The sequence below is a fragment of the Brassica napus genome (assembly GCF_020379485.1).
Source record: "Brassica napus cultivar Da-Ae chromosome C5 unlocalized genomic scaffold, Da-Ae chrC05_Random_7, whole genome shotgun sequence".
NCBI classification, from domain to species: Eukaryota; Viridiplantae; Streptophyta; class Magnoliopsida; order Brassicales; family Brassicaceae; genus Brassica; species Brassica napus.
In genome coordinates this window covers 1-15,952 of record NW_026014300.1, presented here as the reverse complement: position 1 = coordinate 15,952, position 15,952 = coordinate 1, and the positions used below count along the sequence as shown (strand labels likewise).

Here is a 15,952-nt window from a genome sequence, read left to right as displayed (position 1 = left end):
GAAACATTCTCCTAATGTCCTCCTTAGTTTCCTTAGTCTCCTTGAAGAACATCCACAACCGGTATGTGAAATAAACTTCATCAAATTGTTTCTCCACTAGGATTCTGAGGACTCTCTTAGTGAAACCATCATGTTCTTCTCATTAGCTTCCCTCTTAATGTTCTTAGGAGTTTTCTCCTTCCTTTTTCTTTAACACTCTTCCCTCAGTTGCCTCATCAACTTGCATAGGCTCTGGTGTAGTGTCTGAAGGGTTGGTTGTAGGTTCTGGTAGGTTTGCTAAAGGTTTAGGTGGTGGTCTGAGTGCGTTGATTCAGTTACTATCAATTGATGGTAATCGCACTCGGTGGGTGAGAGGTATCAGTCGATCGATGGGAAGTGAGGGGGGTCGATCGATGTCGGTCTCTCTTTGTCGATCGATGTCTGGCTCATGCGGTTGATCGATTTTGACGTAGAGAAGGGAGGATGGGTGAGGGTGTTTTTTTCTGCAAATTCCTCATGAGTCATGATTCGAACTGCACTACACTCCGCAGTCGATTCAGCAGATGACGTCGATCTATGTCTAGAGTAATCCGTCGATCGATCTTCGTCTTGGTCTGTCGAGCGATATGCATCCGTTGACATCGGTCGACACCAGTGTGATCCGCTGAAACTCATGGAGCTTTCGACTTCGAAGTCTCCTTCTTCAAGCTTCTCATGCTTCACCACTTGCCTGAAATCATCATCTAGGATGGCATTCACGTGGTGTTTTGCTTTCTCAACTCACCTCTCTCTAGCCAAGGCTTCTTGCCTCTGTATAGTGTCTCCAGTCTGAGCCACTTGCATTTCAAGCTTCCTCACTTGAGTTCCTAAGGTCTCAATTCTTGTGTTCAGACTGTTGTAGGTAGAATCTATCTTTCCATTGAAGTCCACAGTGAGTTGCTGTTGTCCTTCCAGAACTCTGTCAAGTAGTGCATCAATCTTGCTTTCCTAAGTCTGTGGTGGTGATTCTGGTAGTATAAGTTTCCATAGCCTCTGCTGTTGTTGCTGAAAGGTTTCTGGAACTGTGAACTCTGGTTACTCCTCTGACCATTACCATAGAAGTTTTTGTTTCCACACTGGTTTCCAGATCTCTGAATCTAGTACTCTGTAACATCTCTCTTCTCCCCATTTCTCAACTACCTCTTCACATCTCTTCTCCTCATTTCTACACTACTGCTCCTTCAGCTGAAGAGACATGCTTCCTAAGAGCTCATGAACCACATCTAACTTTGCTCTAACTTCGTCCCTCTGTTCCTTTCCTAGGGATGCAACAAACTTCTTCCTCTCAAAGTTAGTGTTCTTGGTGCTGCTGCTGTTTGCTAGATTTTATATCAGTCTCATAGCCTCCACCGGATTCCTGGTGTTGAACTTTCTCGCTAGCTACTGTATCAGAGCCATTTGATACCTCAAGGCGATACCTCTGAAGAAAGTGCTTAGCAGTTGCACTTCATTGAATCCATAGTGTAGACAGTCTCGCTGGAAGAACTTGAACCTGATCCACGCATCTTTAAAAGACTCTCCAGTCTCCTCCGCGAACGTAGCAATTTTGCTCCTCAAGTCTTCAGCGCATGCCTCATCAAAGAATTTTTGCAAGAAAGCATTCTTGATGTCGGCCCCAGATTTTAGAGATCATGTGGGTAGCTACTTAAGTCAGTGCATCGCTTCTCTCAGTTAGAGTATACTTGAAGAGCATGACCAATAGGTAGTCCTCAGGGACTCCATCCATACGAATAGCAGCGATAAGATCCTCGAACTCTCCAGATGATCCATAGGATGCTCGTGCGATAACCCAGAGTAGATAGCTGCGACACAAGTGTATAGTACTGAGTACTGAGGCTGCTAAAATTCTCTCTCCTTCTGAATCTCTGGAAGGCGAATAGCTGATCTGTTGGTGTAGTACTCGTCGTGACGATTGTAGTCGGCCAGTGCCTTTGGTGGAGCAGCCTCTTCTACAGGTTGAGCAGCTCTCTCGTAGTATCAGCATCAGGGATTACATTCCCCTGAGTGTCTAGTTTCTGACTTGTTGTATTACGCGAATGACCATCCTGGTCATACAGGTTTCCATTCTCATCCTTTTCTGAGAATAACAGTCGCAACCATGTTCCGCGACTGGGATCGATCGATGTAAGCGGTGTAGGATCAATCGATGTCGAACGAGGTATAGTCGGTCGACGATGAAGGTCGGGTATCGGTCGATGGGTTGGTGCGAGAATCAGTCGACGTGAAAGATGCTGCGTCGATCGATGTGATAAGTTGACCTTTACGGATTGTGCATTCCAGGTGAGCAGGATCTTCTGAGAATAGCAGTGTTTTTCCTTGTTGCTTCTGGTACTGCTGGGCATGCACGTGAAACAAGAAAATTTTTTTGTGTCAGAATGGGGGTAAAGAAAAAGAAAAGAATTAATAACACTAAATCTAATGGCGATCAAAGCTCCCCGGCAATGGCGCCAAATTTGATACCACTCAAATTACCCTAAGCAGTGAATTACTCTCTCAAATAAGAGGTTCAATTGTAGTACTTAGGGATCGAATCCACAAGGAGCTAGGGAACCTATTAAATAGTAATTTATTAATTCTAAGTGTTTGTTGTTTTATGGTTTTAAAGTAAATAGCAATCCTAATTGAGCAAGTCTATTGCTCGACTAACAAGATGATTTGGGGGTGTAACTTATTGGAAATGTATTAGATGCAGGGTTTCTATTCAGGTATTGGAGATTATAATCCTATATGCGTATCAGTTGCATGCATGATATTAGAGCTCAACCCCTTAGACATACATGATCAATGATGCAATGTTTCACTGATTAACAATCTTACTGATTACTAACTAGAACTTGGATCTCAACTGTCGTATATTGATCACAAGAAAGTGTCGATCGATGGTCCTATAGGGATATCGATCGATAAACCTTTCACAAATATCGATCGATTGTCAAAAGATAGTATTGATCGATGCTTCTAGTTAAGCCTTAGGCGTAAGTTGATAATGCTCACTAGCTTTCTAGTTCAACGGTAGCCTTTTCCAGTTGTCTAGTATGACAGATTAAATTCAGGACTGGATGGTCAAGGATGCTTTACTCATGCAGATTCCTAGATTCAATATATTGATCCGTTAAAATATATTGGAAAACGGATCAAAACGGGCCAGAATTGCAGAGCCATCGACATTTATCTGTAAGTTATATTTGAATGAATTGTGATTGGGAATATATTGAATGAATCTGATTTAAATAAAGATTACCTCCGTCAATATATTGAATGAATCTGATTTCTTAGAAAATATAATATCATGTGGTCGAATTTGATATGTCTCGATGGGCTATAGTCATATTGTTGTAGTATATTGTTATATTGTAATTTTGAGTAGTTATGATTTTAAGAATAAAAAAATGTGGTTAAAGTTGTTTCCTACTGGTGTGTGTATAATAAAACTATTGTTTGTGTATAATGAGTTTAAAAAAGATGTAATTCTTAATGAATTATGTGTATAAAGGTAGAGTTGATTACACATAAAGACACTTTTTGTCTTTCCTTTACATTGAGAGTTACTTTCCACTTATGAGGCACTTTCTGGTGGGGCTTAAGTGTATTTTTGACAAATTTATCTTTATGGAAAATGGAGAGTTGTGGATGACGAATTATGGATGACAAGTTGTGACGAATTGTGGATGACGAGTAACTTGTGAATATATGAATCAAAGAAATACAAGAATATGTACGACAATTACTTCTACTATTACAAATTTGAAATCTTTAAAAAAAAAATTGACATGTACGCAAAATATGTAGACAAAGAAAATTTAAAAATCAAAAATGTGGATTAGTGAAAATATGAACAAAGACCTGCGGGTCATTGGAATTGTGGACTCAGAATGTGGATATATAAATATGGATATGAGTTCATGTGGACCTATTTTTATATAATGTGAACAAAATTTCGTGGATGATTTTCATCTGTGCTAATCACCAATGTTCTTCAACTTATAATATAATAATTTATGTATAAGAGATGTGAGATCACATCGTCTTGATGAGTTTGAACAGAGAACGACAAGCTTGAAATCCCAAGCTCGGCACAGTGAAGAAGAAGATTGTGGCAGATTGGAGTGGTGAGCACGAGTTTCAGAGGACCGCCGCGGTCAACAATCGTCGTCTCTCGCTCGGTATAATAAATAAATATAAAATCTCGCTCGGTCGCTACGTAGCAATCTCACTTTTACACCCCAAAAAGCACACACGACCAAAAGACAAAACCTTCTCATACCATATTGTTGAGCCTCTACTTCCACTTCCTCCGCCGTAAGACGCCGCTCCAATGGAGGTCAAACAGTGCTCAACATCATCATTTTTCATCACTTGGTTTATCACAGAACTTATCAACTATTCTCTTCTCTTGGTCTGTCTCGCTACTAGATTCTCCCAAGCCTCGTCTGCTTCTTCCTCGGTACGTTTCAAGAACACTTCTGTTGCGTCCACGCGGTGCATAGACAACTTCCACTTCTTGCTCAGACGTTGAATCTTAAGTAACTGTCGACAAGCTAGAATCTCTGTGTTCTCCTTAATCTTTTTAACCGCTGCGTCAAGCATCTTTCTCTGTGTACCCACGGTCCACTAGAGATTCGTAGCATCATAAGTACTCGTGAAGCTCGGGGACACCGATTAGCTCGTCGGTATCCGACAGAATAATCAGCTTTCGGATCGTGTAATTCTCTTACTTCCTCGAGTAATCCTGCTTCCATCATACGATCGACACGTTTTGAGACGAATGAGTTAAGAACGGTAAGGAAACGTCGACCAAAATAAAACAGCATTGGTACTTGTTTAACAAGAATCCAGACAGAAATAGACGAATGATCGCAAGTGCTTCGATGTATGAGTTTGATCCACCGGCTACGATAGGAAGCTTGTGTTGAGAAGAGAGAGTGTTGAGATTTTTGTGACGCAAGGCAGAAGCAGAAGTCGGTGGCCGTTAGGTTGCCAGCTTCGGAGTCAAACACTCCGAGCAAGTGGTGAGGCACGCCTCGGCATTCTTGAGGTGTTACTTTATTTGTAAAATCACCACTTGCACGAGTACGACTTCCACCCCATCGCAAAAGCGGAATTTCGTCTGGATTCACTTTTCTACCATAAAGCTCTCCGAACACTGTGACAGATTCATACGCCCAAACCAATAACACGTCCTTGAAGCCGCTAAGGGTGTACGACCCTCCTTGTGGATGCAAAAACTTGATAGAATCAACAAGAAATTCATAGGCAGTCCGACCCCAAGGATAAGTCATCAGGGCGTCATCATCGAATACTCTTTTTGCACTTTCAAAGGGTATTCTACAATTATGATGCAAGCCATAAAGTCCAATGGCTTGAAGAAACAACAGCCCATACCATTTCCGCTGATCAGCACTCCAGAATGGACACTCCGTTTAAAGCTTCTATAAGTTCATCAAACTTGGGTCCGTACCCAAGCGGCACTTTAACAACTCCCACAACGTTTTGTAATTCTCTTGATCAGGTTCAAAACTTTCTTCTGGCAGTGGATTTGTGTTTAAACCCGTGATCTCACCAAGTTCTATTAAGCTAAACCTGAGAGGTTGATCAACAACGAGAGAGAGACAAATCTCCTTTATAGACTCGCAGCTGTCTACAAAGTAGATAATGTACGGTCTTACCAGACCACACCAATTTGCTCTCAGCCAGTTTAGCAATCAATCCAACAGGATACGTCTTCAGATTATCCCACACATCTATTCCAATTGCTTGTCTAAGTCGAGGGATCTCAGAAAAATGGCTATTCGTATTAATGCTTTTGTTTTCAAAAAAATAGAAGCCCCTTCAAGGTAAAGTCTTGAGGGTAATCACTTGCTAGATCTTCGGAAACATCCATCTGATCAAAAAAGACATATATAACTTATCAATGATAAATCAGAAGAAAGACATAAAATAAACAAGCCACAAAACATACAAAACATAACTCAGCATCATTACATAAATAAATCAGTCACAAAGAATACTAAATCAGTCACAATTACCTTCTATAAATCAGTCGTTAAGGATCCTAAATCAGTCGTTAAGGATCCTAAATCAGTCGTAACGAATACAACTCAAACTCAGACAAAACATATATCTAACTCACAGCATAATTATACTCACTCAAATACTCGAATAAAATCAAAGCAAAGCCTCGAAATATACCAGAGAATACGATTACGGAGATTTGAGGAGACAACCAATTGAGAAGAAGAAGCTTACGGACACACGATTTCAGAAAAAACGCTTACGGAGACTAGAGAGAAGAAGATTACGGAGATTATTTTAAAGAAGAAACCGCTTTGCCGAGAAGAGTTGTAGTGAGAGACAGTACGATTTCGAAAAAGTTAGGGTTAGTGGGTTTAGTGGGAGAACAGTCTCGGAGAAGTTAATGATCGTCGTTTGATTTTCCTTCGTGTTAGGTGACGTGTGGGTATCATTACTTCTGATGTGGATTTTCAAATTAAAATAATCACAACTAAAAATAAAAATAAAGGACTTAAACAGTAATTTACTAGGGTTCTAAAAACACTCTAGTCATTTTCAAAAGATTTGTATTAGTATAGTCATTAGCTCACTTTTGTTGTATTAGTCTTGTCATTTTCTCTATTTTTTTTAACACCAATTCTATTTATTATTTTACTTACATTTATTAAATGAAATGTTTTTTATATAAAACTACATAAATTAAGAGATATATCACGAATATTTTTCAAAAAAATAAAGATCTTCAATCTATGTGGTTTTACTGACAAAATATATTTACAAACATGTTTTAATGATTTTAAACGCACATAATCTCAATCATGTAAAACGTCGCATATTAATGTGACTAATATCAAAATCAAAATCAAAATAATTATAGTTTATGAAGTTTTTATAGTATAATAAGTACATGATTAGCAAGTAGATGCAACAACATCTACTATTACAATAAATAAACATATTAATTTTTATGATACAAAAGAGATATATAATTATTGTTTCCAATATATATAAATAAAAGTTACATAGTGAGTTTAAAAAAGGAACTCAATGTAATTTCGGTATTGATAGATATTTTTTTTTTTCACCTGGCTAAAGGTTTTTTTTTAAAGAGAATCAAAGGCCTGTAAAATCTGTTTAAGACAGACCTCGAGATCTTAATGTTGGCTAACGTGTCTTACAAAAGAAAGTCTTGTAGCTAATTACCCGAATTTGGCAGAACTTACTTACGTGTACATAAGCAAGCAACAATCCAAAAAATGAGTTCACAAGATCAACTAGCAAACCAGAAACTTAAGTAGGAAGACAAGGGAAGTCCTAAATTACACAACAAAAAGAGACATAGCAACCCTGCTCCGTTTCTGTTCTAACCGATAAACCATTATATACCTAATAGCTTCTTCTTCTTAAGATGCTTCAGCAATGACAGAGCCTATCTCACGCATCATAAAGTCAGTCTTGTGCAGCACCAGTTCCATTTCTTTGGCCTGCAACAACTTCCACTTCTCTTCCATCCTCTTCTTCGTCTCCACTGTCACCATGCTCCATTTCTGTTTCACAAACTGTTCACTCACACCTAAACCTGCAATAGATCCTACAAGAAACGAGTCTTCAAACCAGTCATCTGCTCTCACACCATGAGACTTGGAAGCTCCTCCTCCATTAATCAACACTTCCTTATCCTTTTCGCCACCACTAACCAAGACCTCCCTATCTTCTTCTACTTTGTCACCATTAGCAGATTCAGGAGCCACAACTTCTTCTTCTTCTTCTTTACCAAGCTTCTTCGCACTCGAATTAGATTCGAGAGCCAATCCCCAAATACACGTGGCCAATTTCAAACAGTCAATATCATGAGCTTTAGTCAAGGACTCAGCACCGTGCTTGGCTTTCCCCATATACTTCCTCTTCAAAGACCTAATCTTATCCACGAACTGGATCTTACTAGCCTCGAAGCTAATCGACTTGCTGGCGAGTTCGTAAAACCTATCCATGTCCTCGTACGGACTCTTCCCCGAATCAGCTTTGAAATCGATCATACCTTGAAGCAAAGAGACCTCATCTTCCTCGCTCCACAGCCTCTGAAACGACGACGGTTCTTCGCCTCCTCTGCAATTCTGGCCCGTTTTGCACTGACGGAGGTCGTTTCGATCGGCCGCTTCTTCACCGCCTTGGGTTTGGTGACGGCGATCGGCTTCTCAGATTTGGATCTCTTCGCGGACGGGATGGCGACTGGATTCATGAGATGGTCAGAGGAAGAATCGTCGGAGATCTGTTCTTTTTCATCGTCTCCGGACAAGGCCTCGACTTGATCGTCGTCGGTTGAAGATGCCGTCGGTGGATCTTCCAAAGGGGTGAGCTTCTTCTTCGTCATTCGGAGATTCCGAGGAAAGCTTTAGTGTTTACGGTATTGATAGATGTATAAAAAATATATAGTTGCACTGTCCCATCAAAAGATATAATATACAAATATTGATAAAAATATATAAAACTAGAAGTGAAATCTCTACTAATAAAAGGGAGCTTTTGAGGCTCCATAGGGCGTCCACATCAGCGAAAAAAATTTCTCCCGAAAGATGACACGTGGCATAAAATATAGTATTTTACATTTTAATATTACTAATTTTCGAAAATTGTAAAAAATATGTAAACATACAACATAAAAAAATGGAAGCGTCCACATCAGCGGAAAAAAATTTATCCCGAAAGATGACACGTGGCATAAAATATAGTTTTACATTTTTTTATATAATTATTTTCGAAAATTGTAAAAAATATGTAAACATACAGCATTAAAAAATGGAAAAACTACATTAAACATATGTAAGATTACTATTTTTCACTTAAAAAAAAAGACGGCTTATCTCCATAATGTAACATTACCGTTTTAAAAAAAAAAAAAAAAAAACATTATATATAAGTTCGAAAATAATAAAATAAGTAAAACATACAACATAAAAATGGAAATACTACAATTAAACATAAATATGTTTGACTTCTCTACTAATAAAAGGGAGCTTTTGAGGCTCCATAGGGCGTCCACATCAGCGGAAAAAAATTTATCCCGAAAGATGACACGTGGCATAAAATATAGTTTTACATTTTAATATTAATTATTTTCGAAAATTGTAAAAAATATGTAAACATACATCATAAAAAATGGAAAAAAAACTAAAAAAAAAAAAAAAAAACATGTACAAGATTACTATTTTTCACTTAAAAAAAAAGACGGCTTATCTCCAAATGTAACATTACCGTTTTTTAAAAAAAAAACAAAAACATTATATATAATTTCGAAAATAATAAATATAAGTAAAACATACAACAGCGGAAAAAATTTATCCCGAAAAGATGACACGTGGCAATAAAAAATAGTTTTACATTTTAATTATTAATTATTTTCGAAAATTGTAAAAAATATGTAAACATACAGCATTAAAAAATGGAAAAACTACATTAAAACATATGTAAGATTACTATTTTTCACTTAAAAAAAAAAGACGGCTTATCTCCATAATGTAACATTACCGTTTTATAAAAAAAACAAAAAAATTATATATAAGTTCGAAAATAATAATATAAGTAAAACATACAACTAAAAAATGGAAATACTACATTAAACATAAATATGTTTGACTTCTCTACTAATAAAAGGGAGCTTTTGAGGCTCCATAGGGCGTCCACATCAGCGGAAAAAATTTATCCCGAAAGATGACACGTGGCATAAAATATAGTTTTACATTTTATACTAATTATTTTCGAAAATTGTAAAAAATATGTAAACATACATCATTAAAAAATGGAAAAAAAAACTACATTAAACATATGTAAGATTACTATTTTTCACTTAAAAAAAAAAGACGGCTTATCTCCATAATGTAACATTACCGTTTTATAAAAAAAAAACAAAAAAACATTATATATAATTTCGAAAATAATAAATATAAGTAAAACATACAACATAAAAATGGAAATACTACATTAAACATAAATATGTTTGACTATTTGTCCAAGTTCTTCTATTAAACATTGCCGTTTTACATTAAAAATAGAAAAATACGTAAAGATTTAAACATCTATCTTAAAATATAAAATATAGACATTAACTAAATATAAAGTATAAAAAAGAGAAATACTCAATATATAAAAATAAATAATAAGTAAATATTATAATATATAAATATATGAATTATATATACAATAATAAGTAAATGCACAATTTTTTAAAAATGGAAAGAGTATATTAAATATTAAACATATATCTTAAAATGTAAAATATAGATATTAAGTAAATAGAAAATATAAGAAAAAGAAATACACAACTTAAAAACAATGGAAAAAGTATATTAAGATTTAAACATCTATCTTAAAATGTAAAATGTAAAATATAGATATTACGCAAATAGAAAGTATAAGAAAAGGAAATACACAATTTAAGAAAATAGAAAAGTACATTAGTATTTAAACATCTATCTTAAAATGTAAATCAATCTTAAAATATAAAATTATTAGTAAATAGAAAGTATAAGAAATAAAAAATACACAATAGAAAGAAAAATAAATAATAAGTAAATATATAATATAATCTCGAAAGATGACACATGGCATTAAATATATAGTTTTACATTTTAATATTACTTATTTTCGAAAATTATAAAAAATATGTAAACATACAGCATAAAAATGTGAAAATTAAAAACTAAATTAAACATATGTAAGATTACTATTTTTCACTTAAAAAAAGACGGCTATCTCCATAATGTAACATTACCGTTTTATAAAAAAAAACAAAAAAACATTATATATAATTTTGAAAATAATAAATATATGTAAAACATACAACATAAAAATGGAAATACTACATTAAACATATGTAAGATTACCATTTTACATTTTTATTTTTAGAAAATAATATGTAAACATACAACATAAAAAATGAAAAAAACTACATTAAACATATGTAAGATTACTATTTTTCACTAAAAAAAGATAGCTTATCTCCATAATGTAACATTACTATTTTGTAAAAAAAAATTATATATAATTTCGAAAATAATAAATAATATGTAAACATACAACATAAAAAATGGAAATACTACATTAAACATATGTAAAATTACCATTTTACATTTAAAAATAACAATAATATGTAAACATACAACATAAAAAAATGGAAAAAACTACATTAAACATGTGTAAGATTACCATTGTTCACTAAGAAAACGGGTTATCTTCATAATGTAACATTAGAATTTTATTATTAAAAAAAGAAAAAAAAACATAAATATAACTATTTGACTATTGTCCAAGTTCTTCTATTAAACATTGCCGTTTTACATTAAAAATAGAAAAATACGTAAAGATTTAAACATCTATCTTAAAATATAAAATATATAACATTAACTAAATATAAAGTATAAGAAAGAGAAATACTCAATATATAGAAAAATAAATAATAAGTAAATATTATAAATATATAAATATACGAATTATATATACAATAATAAGTAAATGCACACATTATTAAAAAATGAAAAGAGAATATTAAATATTAAACATCTATCTTAAAATGTAAAATATAAATATTAAGTAATAGAAAGTATTAGAAAAGGAAATACACAATTTAAAAAAATGGAAAAAAATACATTAGTATTTAAACATCTATCTTAAAATGTAAATCAATCTTAAAATATAAAATTATTAGTAAATAGAAAGTATAAGAAATAGAAATACACAATATAAAGAAAAATAAATAATAAGTAAATATATAATATAAGTGAATACCAAATTTAAAAAATGGGGGAAATTACATTAAGATTTAAAAATATATATTAAAATTTAAAATATAGATATTACGTAAATAGAAAGTATAACAAATGGAAATATACAATTTAAAAAATGGAAAACATACATTAAGATTTAAACATCTATCTAAAAATGTAAAATATAGATATTAAGTAAATTAAAAGTACAAGAAATGGAAATACATATACATGAAAATAAATAATAAGTAAATAATGTAAAATTATATATATGAATTATATATGTAATAATAAGTAAATACACTATTTTTTAAAAATGGAAAAAGTTCATCAAGCATTAAACATCTATCTTAAAATGTAAAATATATATATAAGTAAATACACAATTTAAAAAATGGAAAAAGTGCATTAATATTTAATATATCTATTTAAAAATATAAAATTAGATATTACGTAAATAAAAATATAAGAAATGGAAATAAACATTTAAAAAAATGGAAAAAGTACATTAAGATTTAAGCATCTATCTTAAAATGTACTTTATCTTTAAATGGTAGTAAAATATATAAAAATGGAAAATACCACAGTAAACAAAAAAAAATGTATAATTTTACATCAAGAAAGTCCCTATAAAACTCATTATTCCATCCACATCAACCTCACACTATTAAGCAAAATTTCAAAGCACTCGAGCAAAAAAATGGTTTCACTATCAACTCTTGCCGTTCCAGAAACCTTTAATGACATTGAATGTGATTTTTTTATAACAACAAACTTTTTGTTAGGTGGATTCATTGTTGGGAAACCCGCAACTTCCAAAAGCCAAACTTATTCATGGGAATTGAATGCTTTTCATAGACTCAAAGGTATTCTTACTTTAAATTTAATTAATCTAATCTATAATTATTAGTATAGTCATTAGCTCACTTTTTTGTATTAGTCTTGTCATTTTTTCTATTTTTTTAACACCAATTCTATTTATTATTTTACTTACATTTATTAAATGAAATGTTTTTATATAAAACTAAATAAATTAAGAGATATATCACGAATATTTTTCAAAAAATAAAGATCTTCAATCTATGTGGTTTACTGACAAAATATATTACAAACATGTTTTAATGATTTTAAACGCACATAATCTCAATCATGTAAAACGTCGCATATTAATGTGACTAATATCAAAATCAAAATCAAAATAATTATAGTTTATGAAGTTTTTATAGTATAATAAGTACATGATTAGCAAGTAGATGCAACAACATCTACTATTACAATAAATAAACATATTAATTTTTATGATACAAAAGAGATATATAATTATTGTTTCCACATATATATAAAATAAAAGTTACATAGTGAGTTTAAAAAAGGAACTCAATGTAATTTCGGTATTGATAGATATTTTTTTTTTCACCTGGCTAAAGGTTTTTTTTTAAAGAGAATCAAAGGCCGTTGTAAAATCTGTTTAAGACAGACCTCGAGATCTTAATGTTGGCAACGTGCTAACGGTCTTACAAAAGAAAGTCTTGTAGCTAATTACCCGAATTTGGCAGAACTTACTTACGTGTACATAAGCAAGCAACAATCCAAAAAATGAGTTCACAAGATCAACTAGCAAACCAGAAACTTAAGTAGGAAGACAAGGGAAGTCCTAAATTACACAACCAAAAGAGACATAGCAACCCTGCTCCGTTTCTGTTCTAACCGAATAAACCATTATATACCTAATAGCTTCTTCTTCTTAAGATGCTTCAGCAATGACAGAGCCTATCTCACGCATAAAGTCAGTCTTGTGCAGCACCAGTTCCATTTCTTTGGCCTGCAACAACTTCCACTTCTCTTCCATCCTCTTCTTCGTTCTCCACTGTCACCATGCTCCATTTCTGTTTCACAAACTGTTCACTCACACCTAAACCTGCAATAGATCCTACAAGAAACGAGTCTTCAAACCAGTCATCTGCTCTCACACCATGAGACTTGGAAGCTCCTCCTCCATTAATCAACACTTCCTTATCCTTTTCGCCACCACTAACCAAGACCTCCCTATCTTCTTCTACTTTGTCACCATTAGCAGATTCAGGAGCCACAACTTCTTCTTCTTCTTCTTTACCAAGATCTTCGCACTCGAATTAGATTCGAGAGCCAATCCCCAAATACACGTGGCCAATTTCAAACAGTCAATATCATGAGCTTTAGTCAAGGACTCAGCACCGTGCTTGGCTTTCCCCATATACTTCCTCTTCAAAGACCTAATCTTATCCCACGAACTGGATCTTACTAGCCTCGAAGCTAATCGACTTGCTGGCGAGTTCGTAAAACCTCCATGTCCTCGTACGGACTCTTCCCCGAATCAGCTTTGAAATCGATCATACCTTGAAGCAAAGAGACCTCATCTTCGCTCACGCCTCCACAGCCTCTGAAACGACGACGGTTTCTTCGCCTCCTCTGCAATTCTGGCCCGTTTTTTGCACTGACGGAGGTCGTTTCGATCGGCCCGCTTCTTCACCGCCTTGGGTTTGGTGACGGCGATCGGCTTCTCAGATTTGGATCTCTTCGCGGACGGGATGGCGACTGGATTCATGAGATGGTCAGAGGAAAGAATCGTCGGAGATCTGTTCTTTTCATCGTCTCCGGACAAGGCCTCGACTTGATCGTCGTCGGTTGAAGATGCCGTCGGTGGATCTTCCAAAGGGGTGAGCTTCTTCTTCGTCATTCGGAGATCCGAGGAAAGCTTAGTGGTTTACGGTATTGATAGAGATATATAAAAATATATAGTTGCACTGTCCCATCAAAAGATATAATATACAAATATTGATTAAAATATATAACTAGAAGTGAAATCTCTACTAATAAAAGGGAGCTTTTGAGGCTCCATGGGCGTCCCATCAGCGAAAAAAATTTCTCCCGAAAGATGACACGTGGCATAAAATATAGTTTTACATTTTAATATTACTAATTTCGAAAATTGTAAAAAAAATGTAAACATACAACATAAACAAAAAAAATGGAAAAAAATACACATTAAACATATCTCTACAAATAAAATGGAGCTTTTGAAGCTCCATAGGGCGTCCACATCAGTGAAAAAGTTTCTCCCAAAGATGACACGTGGCATAAAAAGAGTTTTACATTTTAATATTAATTACTTTCGAAATTCTTACTAATAAAAGTGACTTTTGAGGCTCCATAAGGGTCCACATCATCAAAAAAAAACTTCTCCCGAGAGAGGAGGACGAAGTGAGAATAAAGAAGGGTAAAGAGGTTAAAAGAAGATCAGCGGAAAAAAAAAAGAGAGAGAGCGAAGGAGAAAAAATTTTAAAGAAACATGAAAAGAATAAGTAAATATATAAATAATGGGAATAAAAAACAAATTGTAAAATTGAGGAAAAAAAGATGGAACGGAGAAAAAAAGGACGAAGAAAAAGGGTAAAAAATATTTGGGAGAAAAGGGTTGAGGTCATTAGGTAATTTAAAGAAGAACGTTCCGAAGGGTACGTTTCAAAAGAAAATTAATAGTTAATAGAATTTTAAAATCCTTACATCGATATGAAACACATAAGACCGAGGCTCCATAGAGGGTCCACATCAGCACAAAAAAAAAACTTCTCCCGAAAGATGACACGTGTATAAAATATAGTTTTACATTTTAATATTAAACTCTCTAACTAAAAAAGGGAGCTTTTGAGGCTCCATAGGGCGTCAACATCAGCGAAAATAATATCTCCCGAAAAGGGACACGTGCCGGCAGGCAAAATAGGAATTTACCTTACATATTTGAAATGTAAAAACGATAGTTTAAATTTTTAATATTACTAACATAAAAAAATTGAAAAAATATGAAACATAACAATACTAATAAAAGGGAACTTGGAAGGCTCAATAAGAATGGAAAAAAAAAAAACAATCCAGCGAAAATCAAGGTGAAAAATAGTAAAAAACATAATAAACAATTTTATTCGACATATGCTTACTAATAAAAGGGACCTGGAGTGAGGCTCCAAATAGGGGTCCACACAGCAAAAAAAAACTTCTGCCGAAAGAGACACGTGGCATTATAAATTATAAAATAGTTTTACATTTTAATTACTTACTTTCGAAATCCTTTATAATTAAAGTGACATTTTGGGAACATAGAGGGTCCACATCAGCAAAAAAAAAAC

At 33.7% G+C, this 15,952-nt stretch overlaps 3 pseudogenes; all 3 read right to left on the bottom strand.

Moving 5' to 3' along the window:
• Positions 1 to 4,398: 4,398 nt before the first annotated feature.
• On the bottom strand, positions 4,399 to 5,297 carry LOC125594904 (annotated as a pseudogene).
• A 1,851-nt stretch (positions 5,298 to 7,148) lies between these two features.
• Positions 7,149 to 8,449, bottom strand: LOC125594908 (annotated as a pseudogene).
• Positions 8,450 to 13,496: 5,047 nt separating this feature from the next.
• LOC125594905 lies at positions 13,497 to 14,514 on the bottom strand (annotated as a pseudogene).
• Positions 14,515 to 15,952: the final 1,438 nt, after the last annotated feature.